The sequence below is a fragment of the Myxine glutinosa genome, chromosome 5, assembly GCF_964187855.1.
Source record: "Myxine glutinosa chromosome 5, kmMyxGlut1.1, whole genome shotgun sequence".
Lineage (NCBI taxonomy): Eukaryota > Metazoa > Chordata > Myxini > Myxiniformes > Myxinidae > Myxine > Myxine glutinosa.
In genome coordinates, this window is record NC_136265.1 from 80,021,802 (window position 1) to 80,035,628 (window position 13,827).

Below are 13,827 nucleotides of genomic sequence, written 5' to 3' on the forward strand. Positions count from 1 at the left end.
GCAATAATGATATTTTGTTAGACTTTTTCATAATGTTTCTCTTTAACCCGTTTGAGTTTCCACCCTTTCGACCTTTTATACCCTTTCGTTTAGACCCATAGAACCATTAAAGCTTCACATCCCTGAAGTCACTTTGGACCTCTAAGCCCCCATGAGACCCTTCAAAGCCCCGGACATCCTTCAAGACCTTTTGAGACTGATGTGGAAATGTACACAGATCAAATGTCCGTACACACACCAGCAAAGATATTATAGAAGATTTATTATCAGGAGAAGATTTCACAAGTATAACGAGTATTGCAACAGAGTTAACAGTACTATGCCGGCAAACACAACCACAGATTCAACACAAACGTTTCCAGAAAATCTTCTGCCCGACTGTTGAATTCAATTATTTTATAATGTTTGAACAAAGGAAATCTTTCTGAAGTCTCGAGAAGTGAAAAGCAGGAATTATGGGTCAAAAAGGTCGTGGACAGGCTGGCGCCCGTGGATATCAGAACATCTGTTCAACATTACACACGGGCCATAAATAAGAGAAAAGAGTGCTTTGAGGAGTCAGGCTGACGGATGAGGGGTCAGGGAGGTCACCGATTGGAGCCGAGCTGGCGCCTCCTTGGATATGGTGGACCATCTGGTTGACATTACAACACAAGTCATAGAGATAAGCAGCATTGAGACGAAAGGGTGTACACATGGTGTTGGCGCCAGAGAGAAGACTTGTCTGGTTTTGTCTGGCAAAAACAGCTTAATTGCCTTTTACATATTTCATGTTATTCAACGATCCTGACAATTAATGGAGGTGTGGAACACCTTTCAATTGAGATGCCATTGATGACTTCTCACAAAGTCAAGAAATCCATCCAGACTTCCACAAAACCCATAATACCCCATGAATCCCCAAGACCCTTGAAGACCTCGAAGACCCCAAAGACCTTTCAAGACCTATAAACCCATAGTACCCTTGAAAAACCATAAGCCACTGCCTCCTCATCTTGGCAGGAATTTTCTCAGGATGCAATGGTTTTGTGGAACCTTTTATGGACAGTGAGGAGTTCCTTGCTTTGGAATCTACAGACTTGGCATTTAATATGGATTATTTTTTTTGTGGGGGTGAACTTACTTTTCAAGATGTCTTAGAACCAAAAGTTCATTGGAATTATGTTGAAATTATTCTAGATTTTGTTAATGTGACCTTTAAAAGAAACAAAAACCACATTTGACATTTCAAAACAAATAAATTGATCCTTGAAAGAAATGTGAACTGATATCGAACTCAATTCATGGACAGAACTGTGTTAAACTTCTTGCACATTAGCCAAAAATTTTTTAACAAAAACAAAAGTTAAATTACGAATGGGAATACGGACAGTAAAATTACAGTTCAAAACTTCGTGTAACCCCCACGAACATTCAGGAGAGCACGTACACGTTGAGGCATGCTGTTCACGAGATTTGCCAAGGTTTGGACAGGAATCGCTTGCCATGCAGTGACAATAGCCTGCTGCAATTCACGCACAGAGGTCGGCTGCTGGTCCAAGTAGTCGATTTGATGCGTTAATTCTGCCCACAAGTTCTCCATCGGATTCATATCCGGGGACATGGTAGGCCACTCCATATGCTCTACACCAGGGTCCGCAAGAAAGTGTTGGATCATGCGAGCACGATGAGGCCATGCATTGTCATCTTGGAAGACAAAGTTTCCTCGAAAGGCTTCACGAGCAAATGGAAGCAATGTTTCTTCCAGAATGGCCCTGTACTTCAACTGATTCAGGTTTCCATTCAGAACAACCAGGTCAGTTTTGCCCCCTGCATGAAAAGCAGCCCAAACGGTCACCCCACCACCTCCAGATTGGACACTTGGCACTATGCAATCTTTGTTGTCGGCTTCATGCACTTGTCTGCGCACACGGACGTGGCCATCTTGACGATAGACCAGAAATCTAGACTCGTCACTGAAGATCACGTGATTCCAGTGTCCTGGCTGCCATTGACGGTGCTCTCTGCCCCACTGCAATCGGCGCTGGCCGTGTTGTCTGGTCAGGCGTGGCTTTCTCAGGGGACGCCTGGCACGATAGCCTGCTTGAACCAGTCGTTGGTTGACTAGCCTTCTGGATACAGGCACATTTGTCAGTTGCTGCCACTCAGCCCTAAGCCGATTAGCTGACTTGGTATGGCCATTGCGGACTAACCGGTGCAGCTGGCGATCATCCCTCCTTGTGGTTCTCCGGGGACGTCCTGGCCTCGGTATTGGAGTAGGGACACCCCTCTGAGTATTTCGTTTCAGGATCTTTGACACCTGACCTTGAGTGATGCCATACTGCCGAGCAATAGCACGCTGTTTCATGCCGTAATTTTGTAAAGCCACCACTCCATGACAAACAGCATTGTCGAGTTGACGGACCATCTCCAGAGGAAGCGGCAATAACTTTTGGAGACGTGCAGCAGTTTTTTCCACTTATACAGAACGCAACAACCCTTATATACCCGACTGTGAAGCCAATCATCAAATGCACCTGTCCGTACATTTTGCCACGCCACCTGTGATATAATCCTGTTGTTGACTTCTTGCTTCGACAGACAATCAGTGACATGGTTCTTTTAACAAATAAATCACCAAAGTGTAAAAGAAACTCACCAGATTGATATACTGAGTTAAGAAAGTAAACCCAAGTCAAGAAAAAAAAAATTCCATATTAAATGCCAAGTCTGTAGTTTGTCGCTTTCCAATCGTGGCAAGTTTGCTCTCTCGTCGGTTACTTCCATGTGCAGGTTTTAGAAGGTGGGAGAAAGTTCTCCCACAACTCAAACACCCCAACTCCTTTTTCGGTAAAGGATCATTCTTCATGAACTAAATTGTGAAACTTCATTCTTACAGCTTCGTTCCAAGGACTCTTTTCAAAATCTTCACTGAATCTCCGACAGCCTTGAGTTGGAGCCCGCTTGTAGTGATATTGCCCAGAATGCTTTTTAAGTACAGTATAACCTCGACATTCGTGGGGCATACGTTCCTGAAAAATGCCGCGAATGTTGAATCCGCATTCTTTCAATGGGGAAAAGGGAGAAAGTTCCCGGGGATTCAGGAATCATGAGCATAACATCATCAAATTTTACGAACAGGAATGCACATGATGACAGCAGCATTGAAAACACCTACAAATAAAAGAACAACAGCAGGTACCGTTTACAATTTTTATTGAAGATACTGTACGGTACAGTATTTCTTCAGCGTGGAACCAAGTGGACTGCGGCCTTCTCCCCGCACGGGAACGGGGGGCCTGGGCGATTGCAGACGACGCACCGAACGATCAGAGCTTAGTGCATGATGAAACACACAACGTTTATTTTTCATACATCCTCCCCATCTGTATGTGTGTGTCTGTAATAGGAGCGCTCCAGTTAGAGGGATAAGACCGGCGCGTTTTATTTTGTATTATAGGCATCCGTGGTAATAAACCTGTTTATTTTTGTACATAATTCCATTTTCGTTGAGTTAATTGAGCTCACAAAAATGTGTCACCAAAAATATCAGCTCCATCAAAGCAAGCTTACGGCACTGAATGCAACATGGACACCAGCATTGCGATTTTGTTCAAAATGCTTAGCGTGCTGGTTTCTCTTGGGAAGCTCGTCTCATCTGAAAGAGCAGAGATAAGTCGCCATTTTGTGTCCCTCGCCCCGTCTGTGCTTGTGACTTGACGCCTTAGTTTTTATCGGATTATTTCACTTTATTGTATATAGTTATTGTTGATTTCATTCTCCGTTTATTTGTTCGGGATTAAACCCGTTTGGTTTTATTCAAAGCTTTATCCCGGTGTGTACCCTGGTTAGAATAGGTACACCGTATCCCTGCGTGTCGTAAGAGGCGACAAAGAGGGTTGGCGTCAGGAAGGGCATCCGGCCATAAAAACATTGCCTCAAAAAGAGAACCATGACAATTACAACTACATGTGGGCAGGGTGCAGCCCGAAGTGGAGATCGGTTTCTGAGGTTTGGGACATGGAATGGAGGGACAATGACAGGGAGATCAGGAGAAGTGGTGGAAGTATTGGTCAGAAGAAGAGTGGACATATGTTGTGTGCAAGAGACGAGATGGAAGGGAAATGGTGTAAGAATGGTGAAGGGTAGGCAGGGACAGAAATACAACTTTGTGTGGCAAGGGTGCCCGGAGGGCGTGAATGGTGTTGGTGTCCTGTTTTCTGAGGAGTTTGTAGACAGTGTGGTGAGTGTGACTAGAGTGAGTGATAGGTTGATGATGGTGAAAATGATGATTGGAAAGCTCTTGGTGAACGTCATCTCGGGATATGCTCCGCAGGTTGGTCGGAGCGATGAAGAGAAGGACAAGTTCTGGTGTGCGATAGAGAAGCTGATGGAAAACTTGAAAGATGAGGAAGTTGTTGTGGTAGGAGGAGACCTAAATGGACATGTGGGAAGGAGTATGGACGGTTTTGAGGCAGTTCATGGGGGTTACGGATATGGTGTTAGAAATGGAGAAGGTGAAAGGATTTTGGAGTTTGCTGATGGAGCTGATTTGTAATAGTCAGTTCCAGAAAGGGGATAATAAGCTTGTTACATACACGTCAGGTGGGTCGACGACAACCGTTGACTACCTGATGGTGCGTAGGCGAGATAGGAGGCACCTCCGGGACACAAAGGTGATCCCGGGGGAGGAGGCTGTTTCACAGCACCACTTGGTTGTCTGCGACATGAGGGTGAAAGGTGTGAGGAGAGCTCGGCGGGTGAAGTACCAACCGAGAATGAAGGTGTGGAGGTTGAAAGAGGTGACAGTAAGGGAGGCATTAAAAGAGAGGCTGAGTAGGGTAGAGGATGATGTGGTTGAGCTTGAACATGGTTGGATGTCAATGAATGATAGTCTGTTGGGAGCCGTTAGTGAGGTATGTGGATGGACAAAAGGACCAACAAGGCACTCGGAAACATGGTGGTGGGATGATGAAGTTGGAAAGAGGATTGACGAGAAGAGGAAGAAGTTCAAGGAGTGGCAGAAGGCGAAGGGTAAGGGAGCAGAAAAAGCAGAGCATGAAAGTTATAAGGCAGCCAAGAAGGCTGCAAAGAAAGAGGTAGCAAAGGCACAGGAGGCATGTAGGAAAACGTTCGGAGAACGCTTGGATTTGGAAGAGGGTCAGAGAGCGGTATTCAGGATTGCAAAGCAGATAGCGAAAGAGAGGTGTGATGTGATGGGGGTGAGTTCCTTGAAGGATGAAGTGGGACAAATTGTTGTGGACCCAGATGGAATTAAAGGAAGATGGAAAACATATATGGAAATGCTGATGAATACAGAGAATGAATGGGATGGCAACATAGAGAGTAACACAGTTTTAGGACCGGCAGAGAAGATAACTGAGAAGGAAGTTGAGGAAGCGATAAAAGCAATGAAGAGTAGAAAAGCGGGAGGGCCGACGGGAGTTGTGGGAGACATGTTGAAGGCAGCAGGAAGTTGGGGTGTGAAGAGAATGACAGATCTGTAATCTGGTGGTGAAAGAAGGCCGCATTCCAGTGGTTTGGGAACTGAGTACCCTCGTCCCTCTATACAAGGGGAAAGGTGACCCTCTGGAGTGTGGCTCGTACCCAGCGATAAAGTTATTGGAGCATGGAATGAAGGTATTGGAAAGGGTGTTGGAGAGGAGGATAAGGAAGAAGGTGAAGATCGACAAAATGCAGTTTGGATTTATGCCAGGAAGAGGAACGACAGACGCGCTCTTTATTGTGAGGCAGTTGCAGGAGTAGTACATGGAGAAGAGGAAGAAGCTGTTTCTTGGGTTTGTTGATCTGGAGAAATCATTCGATAGGGTTCCACACAAAGTATTGACATGGGCATTGAGGAAGTTAGAAGTGGAGGAATGGTTGATCAGAGTAGTGATGGCAATGTACAAAAGAGCGTGCACAGCTGTAAGGACGAAGGACGGGAACAGTGGTGAGTTTGAGGTGAAGGTGGGAGTGCATCAGGGTTCGGTACTAAGTCTACTACTATTTGTAGCTGTGATGGAGGCGCTGGCTCAGAATGTAAAGGAGGGTTTACCACGGGAGTTGTTGTATGCAGATGATCTGGTGTTGATTGCGGAAAGTATGGATGGACTGAAGGAAAAGATGAACAAGTGGAAGGAATGTATGGAGACAAAAGGTCTGAAGGTGAATATAGGAAAGACGAAGGTTATGGCAAGTGGTAAAGCATGTGGTGAGGTGGAAAGAACTGGGAAGTGGCCATGTGCTGTGTGCAGGAAGGGTGTCAGAGTGAACTCCATTCAATGTACAATGTGCGCTGAGTGGGTTCATCAAAAATGTAGCGGTCTGAGAGGGTCATTAACCAGTGTGGCAGCTACATTCAAATGTAAGGTGTGCACAGAGGGAGCTGCAGATGGAGGAAATGTTGAGTTGGATCTTGGAAACGGCATGAAGTTGGAAGGTGTGAAAACATTTTGCTACCTCGGAGACATGCTGAATGGAGAAGGTGGATCAGACTCGGCAATGGTTGCTGGAGTGAGATGTGCATGGAAGAAGTTTCGGAGACTGAGTGGCGTGCTGATGAGGAGGGGAGTGTCATTGAAGCTGAAGGGAAAGGTGTATGCTGCATGTGTGAGAAGTGTTATGATTTATGGGAGCAAGACATGGGTCACGAATGTAGAGCAGCAACGAAGGCTGGAAAGGGTGGAAATGCGAATGGTTCGGTGGATGTGCGGAGTATCGTTGAGAGAGAAGAAGACTAATGATGAATTGCAAAAGATGATGGGAATAGAGCCTGTGATTGATGCTGTGAAGAGGAACAGGTTGAGATGGTTTGGTCATGTGTTGAGGAAGGATGAAAGTGACTGGTTGAGAAGAGTGATGGAAATGAATGTAGAAGGAAGTCGAGGACGGGGAAGACCGAGAAAGACTTGGCTAAATATGGTGGAAGAAGAAATGCGGGCAAGGGGGTTAACAAGGAGAGATATGCAGAAAATAGGGCAAAATGGAGAAGATTGTCATGGGGACCGCAAGGCTAACCCCCGCTCTAGCAAGGAAAATGGCCTTAAAATGCATGTTGTTGTTGTTGTATACTGTACGGTACAGTATGGAGTAACTTTTGATGATGATGGATGATGATCAATGATGATGATTATTTAGAATCCAGTAAACTCGATGAATTCCTCTGAAGAGGACACATGTGAGGGTGCCGATCACCAAATGAGATAACTGTCATTTTTCTTTCTACTTCACAAAACCTGCATTTGTCCGATTGGCTTAATTCCGCCAAATTCTGAAAGCCATTAGTGTAGTGTCTCTGGTCTTGGGCATTTATGATGCTTCGTTCTCCATCCCAATTAATTTGACCTCTTCTCAGCCATTCCAATGAGCTTTCCTTATCAATCCATGTTCTGTCAAGCTCTTTTTTGAATCTTCCTGCTCTTTTGTCATTCTCCCATTTGTCAGAGTATATCTGCTGATATTTCTTTTTGTAATTTTCCTTTTTCTTCTTTGCCACCATTGGGGCTGTATTTATTTCTGTTTCAGTTTCCTGTGTTGTGTCCTGCAATTGCACCTGTTCTGGCAGTTTGTTGCTAAATGGATTAAGGATACCTTTTCTGATTTGTTATCTTGCCAAAACGAAGTTTTTGCAAGATGTATTAGTCAGCTTGTATGTTTGTTTTTTTGTTTGTTTTTTTGTTTGTTTTTTTGTTTTTTTGTTTGTGGTTAATCATTTTTTTTCACGTTTAGATCACTCTGTAGACCACAGTTATTATTGGAAACTCCTGTAACTTCGCATATCAGAGTCCTATAGAGATACCCTTCAGCACACAAAATTTTGAAGGTCAAGGTCAAAGGTCAAGGTCACTTTGTGGTCAATCATGGAGGTCGACGAAACCCTTATTTTTTGAGTAACTTTGATCCGATCGTCTCCAAACTTCATGGGAATCTAGTATATGGTCCGGCGCTCAGCTGATTAGTTTTTGGTGGCGATCGGCCTTGACCTTCATGGTTAGCGCTGGAGGTCGAAAATTATTGACCCCAAGGTCAAATGTTGAAATCCTTATTTTTTGAGTAACTTTGATCGGATCGTCTCCAAACTTCATGGGAATCTAGTATATGGTCCGGCGCTCAGCTGATTATTTTTTGGTGGCGATCGGCCTTGACCTTCATGGTTAGCGCTGGAGGTCGAAAATTATTGACCCCAAGGTCAAATTTTGAAATCGTAGGTACCATATCGAGTAATACCTCATATGAATGCCCTTGATGAGTGCTTCCCAGATCTGTAAACAGTTTGACGCTATGACGTCATTTGATGACGTCATGACGAAAAAACGGAATTTTCATGAAAAAATTATTTCCTCAGTTCTCATCAAAATCTTTCAATATTTCATGTGTGTTGGTCATGAAGACATACTATTCACCATACGAAATTATTAAGGTCAAGGTCAAAGGTCAAGGTCACTTTGCGGTCAATCATGGAGGTCAACGAAACCCTGGCAAGATACGGTTCACCCTGTGGGTGATGTTTTATTGTTTTATTGCTCATGTACAAATTTCAATCCATATTCTGTTGAATTTTTCACATACTATGCTAGTCCTACACACGCTGTTCTGTGCACTTCGATAAGCTCCATCAACCGCCTCGTCCTTCTCATCTCGGCAAGTAAAACTTTGGAATACATTGGTTTTTGTGGAATAGTTTATGAATAGTTAGAAATTTCCTTGTTTTGGTGTCTAAGCTGTTGATCTCCGATTGTGGTCAGTTTGTAATTGCGCACCTATACTGGAATACCAGGTACTGCAAGTTGGTTTATGGCTTTGATTTTATTCATTGGAGAGAGTCGTCGTTGTCGTTATGGGAGCATGCGCTGTTTCAGCAAGTCGCTGCGTCCTTGTCCGACTCCACATCACCATCCCGACACACACCAACGTATGTGTTAAGCAATGAGGTGTTTCTACGGCGGCTGAAGTGCCAATCCTGCCACCAACCTCCTTGAGAGAGGACCCAGTGAGTTGGTACTCATTTTGGCGACCTTGGAAAGATGACAGGCTGAGTGAACCACCTGGTATTAATTCAACGATCGACTGGGATTCATTGGAGAGAGGGATGACTTCAGAATTAATCTTATTCTGCATAGGTACTCTTTGCTGATTATTTTCAGCATTCTTTGTGTTGTACCTGGGGACCTTCTTGTATTCCGAGATATCTGTAGGATGCTTTGTTTTCTAGATCCTGTAGTGTTGTACTTTCATTGATCGAGATGTTGTGTTTTTATTTTACCAGATAGAAATGTACATTTGGTGCATTTGTCAAGATCAAATTCCTTTCCAGTATCCTCCTAGTAGCGCTTTACAAGTTTCAGTTGATCTGCCAATTTGTTATCATTCGTTGCAACAGTTATAGATCCGCCGTGCACAGTAGATGTGTCGCCTTTCTAGGTTCTTTGGTCATTTTTCTGTTTCATGTTAGATTTTTCCATGTCCTTGTTCATTGACAAGGTTACTCAGTATGTCAGGTTACTCAGAGGTTACTCAGAGGCAGCCAAACAGGAGGGGGGAAAAACCTGTCACCTTGTAAGATACCATGTCGTATTGTCATGGAAAAATCCAAGACCTCGGGTTGGTTGCATCATTTTATTGACCATGCACATGGGAGAGAGATAGGAAACAGCAAGCCTGTAATTCCAGTTCCCTCTCAAAAGCATTGTCCACACACCAGGCCTTTATACGAAATACATGGCCTGCGTGTAATCTTCAGCAAGCGAATGGGAAATCGGCCGAGTACAAAATTATCCATATATGGTAAGAAAGAAAAGGAAGACTAGTACATGAAAGGAGGCATACCAAAGCAGACTAACATTCCCTGTCATAGAAAAACATTGCAAGAAGATATCGGTTCATAATATAAATATGGTCATCCACCAGACCGCCAAAGACAAAGAGACAAGAAGATAAAGCAAGAAAATAAAGCAAGAAGATAAAGCATTGCAAGAAGATAAAGCAAGAAGATAAAGCATTGCAAGAAGATAAAGCAAGAAGATAAAGCAAGAAGATAAAGCAAGAAGATAAAGCAAGAAGATAAAGCAAGAAGATAAAGCATTGCAAGAAGATAAAGCAAGAAGATAAAGCAAGAAGATAAAACATTGCAAGAAGATAAAGGTTCACAATATAAATATGGTCATCCACCAGACCACCAAAGACAAAGAGGCAAGAAGATAAAGCAAGAAGATAAAGCAAGAAGATAAAGCATTGCAAGAAGATAAAGCAAGAAGATAAAGGTTCACAATATAAATATGGTCATCCACCAGACCGCCAAAGACAAAGAGACAAGAAGATAAAGCAAGAAAATAAAGCAAGAAGATAAAGCATTGCAAGAAGATAAAGCATTGCAAGAAGATAAAGCATTGCAAGAAGATAAAGCATTGCAAGAAGATAAAGCATAAAGAAAAAGCATGAAAATAAAGCAAGAAGATAAAGCAAGAAGATAAAGCAAGAAAATAAAGCAAGAAGCTAAAGCATTGCAAGAAGATAAAGCATTGCAAGAAGATAAAGCATTGCAAGAAGATAAAGCATAAAGATAAAGCAAGAAGATAAAGCAAGAAGATAAAGCAAGAAGATAAAGCAAGAAGATAAAGCAAGAAGATAAAGCATTGCAAGAAGATAAAGGTTCACAATATAAATATGGTCATCCACCAGACCGCCAAAGACAAAGAGACAAGAAGATAAAGCAAGAAAATAAAGCAAGAAGATAAAGCATTGCAAGAAGATAAAGCAAGAAGATAAAGCAAGAAGATAAAACATTGCAAGAAGATAAAGGTTCACAATATAAATATGGTCATCCACCAGACCACCAAAGACAAAGAGGCAAGAAGACAAAGCAAGAAGATAAAGCAAGAAGATAAAGCATTGCAAGAAGATAAAGCATTGCAAGAAGATAAAGCAAGAAGCTAAAGCAAGAAGATAAAGCAATGCACGAAGATAAAGCATTGCAAGAAGATAAAGCAAGAAGATAAAGCAAAGCAAGAAGATGAAGATAAAGCAATGCAAGAAGATGAAGATAAAGCAAGAAGATAAAGCAAGAAGATAAGCAAGAAGATAGAGCAAGAAGATAAAGCAAGAAGATAAAGCAAGAAGATAAAGCAAGAAGATCAAGCAAAGCAAGAAGATGAAGATAAAGCAATGCAAGAAGATGAAGATAAAGCAAGAAGATAAAGCAAGAAGATAAGCAAGAAGATAGAGCAAGAAGATAGAGCAAGAAGATAAAGCAAGAAGATAAAGCAAGAAGATAAAGCAAGAAGATAAAGCAAGAAGATAAAGCAAGAAGATAAAGCAAGAAGATAAAGCAAGAAGATAAAGCAAGAAGATTAAGCACAAAGATAAAGCAAGAAGATAAAGCAAGAAGATTAAGCACAAAGATAAAGCAAGAAGATAAAGCAAGAAGATAAAGCACAAAGATAAAGCAAGAAGATAAAGCAAGAAGATAAAGCATTGCAAGAAGATAAAGCAAGAAGATAAAGCAAGAAGATAAAGCATTGCAAGAAGATAAAGCAAGAAGATAAAGCAAGAAGATAAAGCAAGAAGATAAAGCATTGCAAGAAGATAAAGCATTGCAAGAAGATAAAGCATTGCAAGAAGATAAAGCAAGAAGATAAAGCAAGAAGATAAAGCAAGAAGATAAAGCACAAAGATAAAGCAAGAAGATAAAGCATAAAGATAAAGCAAGAAGATTGAAGCACAAAGATAAAGCAAGAAAATAAAGCAAGAAGATAAAGCAAGAAGATAAAGCAAGAAGATAAAGCACAAATATAAAGCACAAAGATAAAGCAAGAAGATAAAGCATAAAGATAAAGCAAGAAGATAAAGCAAGAAGATTAAGCACAAAGATAAAGCAAGAAGATAACGCAAGAAGATAACGCAAGAAGATAAAGCAAGAAGATAAAGCAAGAAGATAAAGCAAGAAGATAAAGCACAAAGATAAAGCAAGAAGATAAAGCATAGAGATAAAGCAAGAAGATTGAAGCACAAAGATAAAGCAAGAAGATAAAGCAAGAAGATAAAGCATTGCAAGAAGATAAAGCATTGCAAGAAGATAAAGCAAGAAGATAAAGCAAGAAGATGAAGCAATAAGATGAAGCAAGAAGATAAAGCATTGCAAGAAGATAAAGCATTGCAAGAAGATAAAGCAAGAAGATAAAGCATTGCAAGAAGATAAAGCATTGCAAGAAGATAAAGCAAGAAGATAAAGCAAGAAGATAAAGCACAAAGATAAAGCAAGAAGATAAAGCACAAAGATAAAGCAAGAAGATAAAGCATTGCAAGAAGATAAAGCATTGCAAGAAGATAAAGCATTGCAAGAAGATAAAGCAAGAAGATAAAGCAAGAAGATAAAGCAAGAAGATAAAGCACAAAGATGAAGGAAGAAGATAAAGCATAAAGATAAAGCAAGAAGATTGAAGCACAAAGATAAAGCAAGAAGATAAAGCAAGAAGATAAAGCAAGAAGCAAAAGCAAGAAGATAAAGCAAGAAGATAAAGCACAAATATAAAGCACAAAGATAAAGCAAGAAGATAAAGCATAAAGATAAAGCAAGAAGATAAAGCAAGAAGATTAAGTACAAAGATAAAGCAAGAAGATAAAGCAAGAAGATAAGCAAGAAGATAAGTAAGAAGATGAAGCAAGAAGATAAGCCAAGAAGATAAAGCATTGCAAGAAGATAAAGTAAGAAGATAAAGCAAGAAGATAAAGCAAGAAGCTAAAGCAAGAAGATGAAGCAAGAAGATAAAGCAGGAATATGAAGCAAGAAGATAAAGCAAGAAGATTGAAGCAAGAAGATTGAAGCAAGAAGCTAAAGCAAGAAGATAAAGCAAGAAGATAAAGCAAGAAGCTAAAGCAAGAAGATGAAGCAAGAAGATAAAGCAGGAATATGAAGCATGAAGATAAAGCAAGAAGATAAAGCAAGAAGATTAAGCAAGAAGGTAAAGCAAGAAGATAAAGCAAGAAGATTGAAGCAAGAAGATAAAGCAAGAAGATAAAGCAAGAAGATAAAGCAAGAAGATGAAGCAAGAAGCTAAAGCAAGAAGATAAAGCAAGAAGATGAAGCAAGAAGCTAAAGCAAGAAGATAAAGCAAGAAGATGAAGCAAGACGATAAAGCAAGAAGCTAAAGCAAGAAGATGAAGCAAGAAGATTGAAGCAAGAAGATTGAAGCAAGAAGATAAAGCAAGAAGATACGGCAAGAAGATACGGCAAGAAGATAAAACATTGCAAGAAGATAAAGCAAGAAGCTAAAGCAAGAAGATAAAGCAAGAAGATGAAGCAATAAGATGAAGCAAGAAGATAAAGCAAGAAGATAAAGCAAGAAGATAAAGTATTGCACAAAGATAAAGCAAGAAGCTAAAGCAAGAAGATAAAGCAAGAAGATGAAGCAAGAAGATAAAGCAAGAAGCTAAAGCAAGAAGATAAAGCAAGAAAATAAAGCAAGAAAATAAAGCAAGAAGATAAAGCATAAAGAAAAAGCATGAAGATAAAGCAAGAAGATAAAGCAAGAAGATAAAGCAAGAAGATAAAGCAAGAAGATAAAGCAAGAAGATAAAACATTGCAAGAAGATAAAGGTTCACAATATAAATATGGTCATCCACCAGACCACCAAAGACAAAGAGGCAAGAAGATAAAGCATTGCAAGAAGATAAAGTAAGAAGATAAAGCATTGCAAGAAGATAAAGTAAGAAGATAAAGCATTGCAGGAAGATAAAGCATTGCAAGAAGATAAACGTTCATAATATAAATATGGTCATCCACCAGACCACGAAAAACAAAGAGGCAAGAAGATAAAGCAAGAAGATAAAGCATTGCAAGAAGATAAACG